The sequence below is a fragment of the Scylla paramamosain genome, chromosome 32 (genome assembly GCF_035594125.1).
Source record: "Scylla paramamosain isolate STU-SP2022 chromosome 32, ASM3559412v1, whole genome shotgun sequence".
Taxonomy (NCBI): Eukaryota; Metazoa; Arthropoda; class Malacostraca; order Decapoda; family Portunidae; genus Scylla; species Scylla paramamosain.
Window position 1 is genome coordinate 2,619,044 of NC_087182.1, and position 7,211 is coordinate 2,626,254.

Consider the following 7,211-nt stretch of genomic DNA (forward strand, 5'->3'; position numbering starts at 1 on the left):
GCCGCCTCAGTGCACCGCGTCCCTCAAGCCTCGCCAGCTCACCGACGCCATGCCAGACACTGTATTTTTAAGCATTTCAGAGTCTTCTCCTGGCTACTTGCAGTTTCATCAGGTTCTAGTTGAAGTTTTGGCTTAACAGTTATGTCCCTGATCCCAGTGGTAGTTTAACAAGGACTCTGCATGATTACTTAAAAAATAACACCAATGAGAGAACCTAACTAATCATCTCGATTTGGTTAGGTTAGGGTAGGCTAAGTTAGGTTTTCAAGCATGCCCGTTGACTGTAATGGTAGTTTAACAAGGGCTCTGCATAATTACATAAAAAAAAAACACCCATGATAACCTAACTGATCATCTTTGTTAAGTTAGGTTTAGGGTAAGTTAGGTTAGATTAGGTTTTCAAGTATACCCGGTTTAGGGTAAGTTAGGTTAGATTAGGTTTTCAAGTATACCCATGACTTCAGTGGTAGGACTCTGCATAATCACTTGACAAAACACCCCTAGGAACTTGACTGATCACCCTGGCGGCCTTTGACAGCAGTACCAGTGCAAGAACAAAGCGCTTTGAAACCATAGTGGCCTTGACTCCCAAGGGACACGAGATTACCTGCTGTTCATTCTTCCTTTGTGTTCCTTTGTGTCACTATTGTTTTGTATGTCCCTACTAGGCCAGCAACCGACACACACACACACACACACACACACTACTTTGTATGTGTGTATGTACGAGTATGTATATACATATGTATGTTATCATCCCTGTCTATGATAAGAATTAATTAGGAAGGTGAGGAGTGAGCCTTTCCGTCACGCCCTCAAGTGCACGTGGCGGCGCGGGGTGCTGCAGGACTGTCAAGGACCTCAGGTGTGCACAGAAGCTGCTAGTCAATTATTGTACCCGACTTTATGTTCCCATGGCGACCTTCCCTTTAATTTCCTGTTCCTGACTGACACCTTCACTCCCTCCTATGAACTTTGTCTTCCCTCTCTTTTTTGCTTCTCTTATTTTTGTGTAGCTTATCGCAAACCGTTTATTATCTTACGATTCTTGCTTTAAACTACGTGCAGATTATCGCAAACTCCACAAGCTGTCTTAACTATCTTACATCTCTTTAACATAGCTTACTGCAAATTGTCTTTTATCTTATACCTCTTACTTTAATATATCTTAACACAAACTATCTTCTGTTTTGCATCTCATTCAAACACCGCTTATCACAAACTGCCTTTACTGTCTTTCATCCCTTACTTGTACACAGCTTATCACAAACACTCTTACATCTCTTACTTTACTGCTGCTTATCACAAACAATCTCCTACCTTGCATCTCCCAAGATAAGATAGGGTAACGTATCACAGTTTTCCAGTGACTAACATGTTTTTGATATAGATTAGATTAGTGCATGTTGCTTCTACAAAAGATGGTCTAGCATATTGCAGCCTCGAGAAGAGTAATGGATCTATTTTTTGCTCTTCCTCTGAGACACGAGGCGGTTCTGAGACTCACATGTAGACACAAACTTGGCCAGTATTGAAGTCCCTCATAACCTCACAACGTTGCCTCTTACTCAAGCAGAAAATCGAAACAAGCACCTATTCGTCCCTGGGCAGTGCATGAAGCGACGCCCACATCTCCCAGGACACTGCATGCTCCCCTTTAGGACGCTCAGTATGCTGCAGCCTTACCGTTCTGCCTTTCCCATGACCAAGACCTAAGTAGGAATGATACCAATCCGGCAACATACGTACAAGTCCATTCTACTTAAGAGTTTCTCCGGTTGCAACTCTGATGTGCTAAGAATCTATCGGTCGTCAGGTTTTGTGAGGAGAATGTGAGATGAGAAGACTTGGGCTCGAGGGAAGGGAATGGCAGACGCAATTACAGCGGAAATGAATGCAGCAATTTACGTGACTTTTAACTCAAGGCTCAGGTTTGGTTAGGTCTTGTTACGTGTCAGCACTTCTAAGGACTTGAGATCGAGGGACAGGAAGGGGAAGACAAAGAACACAGTGGGAGTGAGTTAGTTTAGAGGCATTTCACTGTACTTCTTTCCCAATACTGCACGTATCTTGGGCTCAGGTCTAGGTTAGGTGTCAGCAGATTTAAAGGCTTAAGATAAAGATTCAGGTAAGGGAAGGAGAGGAAAGACGCAAAACAGAGGGGGTGAGTGTGTGTAGAACCATTTCACTGTACTTCTGTCCCAATATTACACATATCTTGACCTCAGGTTTAGGTTAGGTGTCAGCAGATCTAAAGGCTTCAGATGGAGATTCAGGTGAGAAAAGGAGAGGAGAGACGCATAACAGAGGGAATAGGTGCAGCATTGTCGACTTCAGACTCATGACTGTACCTATCTTGGGCAGAGCATGAATGGTCCCTACTCTGAGCTGGCAATGGCATCGACCAAGGGCCAAGAAGGGCTGAGAGGGAGGCAAGGGAGGCGGCATTTGGCAGGTGTGTGGCATCCTCAGCCAGAACAGTCACTGTGCACGTGATCACCAGCTCAAGGTAAACGCGGCCGCCTCGCTCACCTGTTTTGCTCCTCACCTTGATGGTCCGAGTTTCAATGGGGTTTATAAAGGACCGGCGCTTTCTATTGCCACGTGGATGTGAGGAAACGATGAGGGAGGGATGATTAGATGATCAGGCGATAAGTTAATTAATAAAATAATAAATAAGATCATGCTTAATTTTTGGGGTTTCAGTTTCGTTTCGTGTTTCTATTTGAACGGCGCTTTGTTTCCACGTGAGTGTAAGGAAGGGATGAGTACATGATGAATGAATGATGTTAGAGATGAAGCAATGAAGCTCCGAGATCATGCTTCACTTTTGCGTTCGAGTTTCGCTTCGTGTTTGTACTGAACCGGCGCTTATTGTTTCACCTTGAGCTTAAGGAACAGATGAATAAATGACGAATAAAACACAGAAACGAGAAACTGAAAACAAACCCCCTTTCACTTCGTTGTAGTCAAGAACAGGCGCTTTCTAATAACACATAAAACATCCAGATACAGCAAAGCAACAGGAGCAACACCCCAGTCATCACCAATGCATCCCGGTGGTGTTGCGTTGCAGGTGCGGTTGAGAGGCTGAGATGCTAAGATGCTCACCCTCCAACCGTTGCAACACTCAAGGCTCACCTACACACACACTCATCACACTCACTACACCTCCTCGTACTCACCTCCATCGTGCCGGCGTCGGGGGGGTCTCCTCTTATTAATTCTATCTGTGTGTCGGTGAAGGAGTGGCAGCAGGCGTGGAAGTAGGTGCCGTTGGGCTAACCTGTTGCTCCCCACCACACAAGGCCCTGTTGTTCTAAACGCTCAAAAGTTCAACCACAGCGCTACGTAACGAACTTCGCTGTCACGGGAACTCTCGAACTGAAACTCCCGCGGAACACTGAGATACAGAGAAACTTCTTGGCTTTCCTGGGAACGAGGAACCGGGGTGACTGGAAAGTAGATTGCGTTGAGGCTCAGTCAGTGTGAGGCGTGAGGAAGCTCGCTCCTCTCACCACTACAGCTGAAGCCTGACTGAGTGAGAGAGGCCAGCCAGAGCACCACAACAACACACAGAGGCTCCCACATGTGCTGGGGAGAGGGTAGGGAAGCAGCCAGCCATGGGGGGGATAGGAGACAGAGTACAGAGATGGTGTGTAGGGGGGGAATGCTGCGTCCCTCCTCTGGCTATAGGTAGCTTAGCTCTTTATGTGCAAGTCGCCCATGTAAGGAAAGTGTTGGCTGTGTAATTCGCAGAAAGGCATGAAGGGGAAACGGAAACTTGGTGATAAAGGGGGCGTGGTTCAGAGGAAAAACACTCATTGGAAACAGTCAAAGCAGGGTGTATTTCTGCCACGTTGCATGGGGGGTTCCTCGGGGGCCGTAGGGTGTGGGGTGTGCCAGCCCGCCCGGCGCCCACCACCCACCCTTCCTGCCCGCCCGTCTGCCAGCATCCAGGAACTGATCGTGCTACCCTGTGCGAAACTTAGTGTGTTGGAATTTTATGAAGAGGAGTGTTTTTTTTTGTTTTTTTAAGTTTTTCTGTTCTTTTAGGTGTATTGAGAGGAAGGGGAGTGATTGAGTAACTGACTGACTGACTGGCTGATTGATTGATTGATTGATTAATTGATTGAATGACTGGTTGACTGACTGACTGACTGACTGACTGACTGACTGACTGATGACGCCGCAACATCCTTATTTTAGAAACATAATTATCAACATCGTTTTCATTAGTGTTTTATTATTTATTTTTCTCTTACTAATGATGGAGAATTATCATTAATCTACCATTAGCACCTTTAAAGCACACTTGAAAACCCCAGTAACTCCTATCGAAAGCTATCAACTTATCCGTCATCAGGAAAACACACCTGAAAACTAAGAACTTCATGGTAAAATCAAAAGTACATATACCAAAACACTTAACATTGTGACCCCAACAGCATCAAGTACACGGGATGCATATATTTCCTGTCTGGAAGAGGAGGTGCCAATCACTCTTAAACACGCTTGACTGGTTTAGGTTAGGTTAGGCACACGTTAGGTTAGGTTACGTTAGGTTAGGTTAGGTTAGGTTACGTTAGATTAGGTTAGGTTACGTTAGGATAGGTTAGGTTATGTTATGTTAGGTTAGGTTACGTTAGCTTAGGTTAGGTTAGGTTAGCTTAGGTTAGGCACACGTTAGGTTAGGTTAGCTTAGGTTAGGTTACGTTAGGTTAGGTTAGGTTAGCTTAAGTTAGGTTAGGTTAGCTTAAGTTAGGTTAGCTTAAGTTAGGTTAGGTTAGGTTAAGTTACGTTAGGTTAGGTTAGGCACACGGGATATGACAAGGATGACATAAGCAAAGGTTCAAGGTCAGTGAACAGGATAGCACGAGAAATAATGAGTTCAAGCTTGATGAAACAATATAAAAAAAATAGGAAGGAACTGGTTTTCAAGTAGAGTGGTAAATAAATGGAATAGACTCAAACTCAGCAGTTATTTTTTATCTTTTTTATTTTTTATTTTATTTTTATTTATTTTTTTGTCCGGAGTTTTAAAAGAAGATTAGAAAGATTTATGGATGGGGATGATAGGTGTGTTTCATACAGGGACTGCCACGTGTAGGCCTCATGGCTTCTTGCAGCTTCCCTCATTTTCTTATATTCTCTCTCTCTCTCTCTCTCTCTCTCTCTCTCTCTCTCTCTCTCTCTCTCTCTCTCTCTCTCTCTCTCTCTCTCTCTCTCTCTCTCTCTCTCTCTCTCTCTCTCTGTTCTCATGGTCACGTGATACCTGCCCGGTGCCTCGTCATGCTCCTTTCTTTCCTGTTCCACCTGCCCACAACTATTTCCTTCTGATTCACTTACTTCATGAAGAAGAAGAAGAAAAAAAAAAAAGCTGGGAAAAAAAGAAGAGATTCAGTATTGCAGAACGTGGCATCTTGAATCATCTTTGCTGTGTGTGTGTGTGTGTGTGTGTGTGTGTGTGTGTTGGTGGTGGTGAAATGGTCAATTCGTGTCTTCTTGTGGCTCATCATCAAGGACAATGCGCACGCACACACACACACACACACACACACACACACACACACACACACACACACACACACACACTTCTTGGCTTCTTAAGTGACAAATTTCTCCTATAAACCTTCTCCACTCATTATTGTTATTTATTTTATTTTACTTATTTGTTCATTATTATTATTCTTGACTACTACTGTTATTCTGTTATTATTAGCTACCCGTCTATTCCACGGCACTTTAGCACTCAAGCACTAATCAGTTGGAGGAGGAGGAGGAGGAGGAGGAGGAGGGCGTGAAGGGAGGAGGCAGTAATCAGTGCAAGGGGACTGGCGTGGCTTCTTAAAAATAGTCTTATAAAAAAAATTGACATAAATATTTCTTTCCTTTCATTTTCTTTCCTACTTCAATTTCCACACCAATGACCATCTTACCGCCTCCGTCAGTGCGTGTGAGGGAAGGAAGACTTGAGTGGGTGGCGCGTTAAGTTACTGCCACTCAAGCACCCATTCCCTCCACGCCCAGCTTTGTTTGTCAAGGAAGCTGCGTCCTGTGTTGAGGAGTACTGGCTGGATTGCCTCGCGCTGCGCCTGGAGTGTGCTGGAGATGGGAAGCAAGGCAAGGGATAAAAGCCTCTATTTATTTATTAATTTTCATTCTATTCCATTGTATATTTATTCATTTATCTATTTATGCATGTATTTATCTTTTTTATTCATTTACTTACCCTTATTTATTTATTCATTCATTTATTTACCTGACTTGGGGTACAAAGGATCCCCGGGTGTGCACAGTCGCTGCGCTGTGCTAAGACCACTCAAGGTTGTGTTGGTTGTGGTGGGGGAGGTGTTCAGACTGACGGCCCCACGCGACGCTCTGCTGTGTTGAGGAGTGAGTTGGCCAGCAGGAAAGATGGTGCTGGCGATTTTGATTTGAGTCTTTTCTTATTTATTTTTTACGTGCGGGAGAACGACCGACGGGAAAAAAATATATATGTGAAATGAAAAAGAGAGAGAGAGAGAGAAAAGAAAATAAGAAGCTCAACATTTTGCTCATTCCGAAAAAAATAATAATGATAATAATAAAAGACAGTAATGATATATAATAATAGTAAAGATTATATTAGTAATAATGATGATAATAATAATGATAATAATAACGAGGCTTAATAAAAGTTAAACAAAGAAGAAAGTCCCCCCCAAAAATAAGAAAGGAAACGGGCGAAGAAAAAAAAGCAAATCAATAAGTAAGATAAAGTAAAACGAAAAATAAATAAAAAAATAAAAGCAACAGCTGATTTAGTGAAAGAGAAAGAAAACGGCAAAGACACCCTCCCCACCCAAACAAACACACAAAGTAAAGAAATGAAAAAAAAATAAATAAATAAAAAAAAATAGTGTTAAGTTGCCAGGGGATGTTTTGAGAGTCAGATAAGTGCGCACGTCACTTAATTGCAGGTAAAAGGAAAGTCAGGTATGAGGAGCGTGCGGTGCCATACATACATACATACATACATACATACATACATAAAGTGATAACACGTATTAACCCTTGGCTGTTTAAGAAAGATTAAGAAGTATTGTTGTGTCACCACTTGAGGGAAATTCTATTGTGTTCCGGCTTCCCTTTCCAACTTATTATTTTGTACCTGAGCATACATAAAGTTTCATTAAGTAGCGAGAGGCGTCTTCCTTTTCTTTCTTTCT

General features: G+C 43.0%; 1 protein-coding gene across 2 annotated transcripts in view; it reads right to left on the reverse strand.

Annotated features, from left to right (window-relative positions):
* The window catches only part of LOC135089037 (E3 ubiquitin-protein ligase RNF19A-like), a 61,233-nt gene extending 57,640 nt beyond the window's left edge, over positions 1-3,593 (reverse strand). The window contains exon 1 of one of the 2 annotated variants that reach the window (XM_063984218.1): positions 3,186-3,593. The gene's annotated coding sequence lies outside the window, so the exon portion shown is untranslated. The remainder of the gene's footprint in view (positions 1-3,185) is intronic. The other variant, XM_063984222.1, reaches the window with a different exon arrangement.
* Between the last annotated feature and the right edge of the window lie 3,618 nt (positions 3,594-7,211).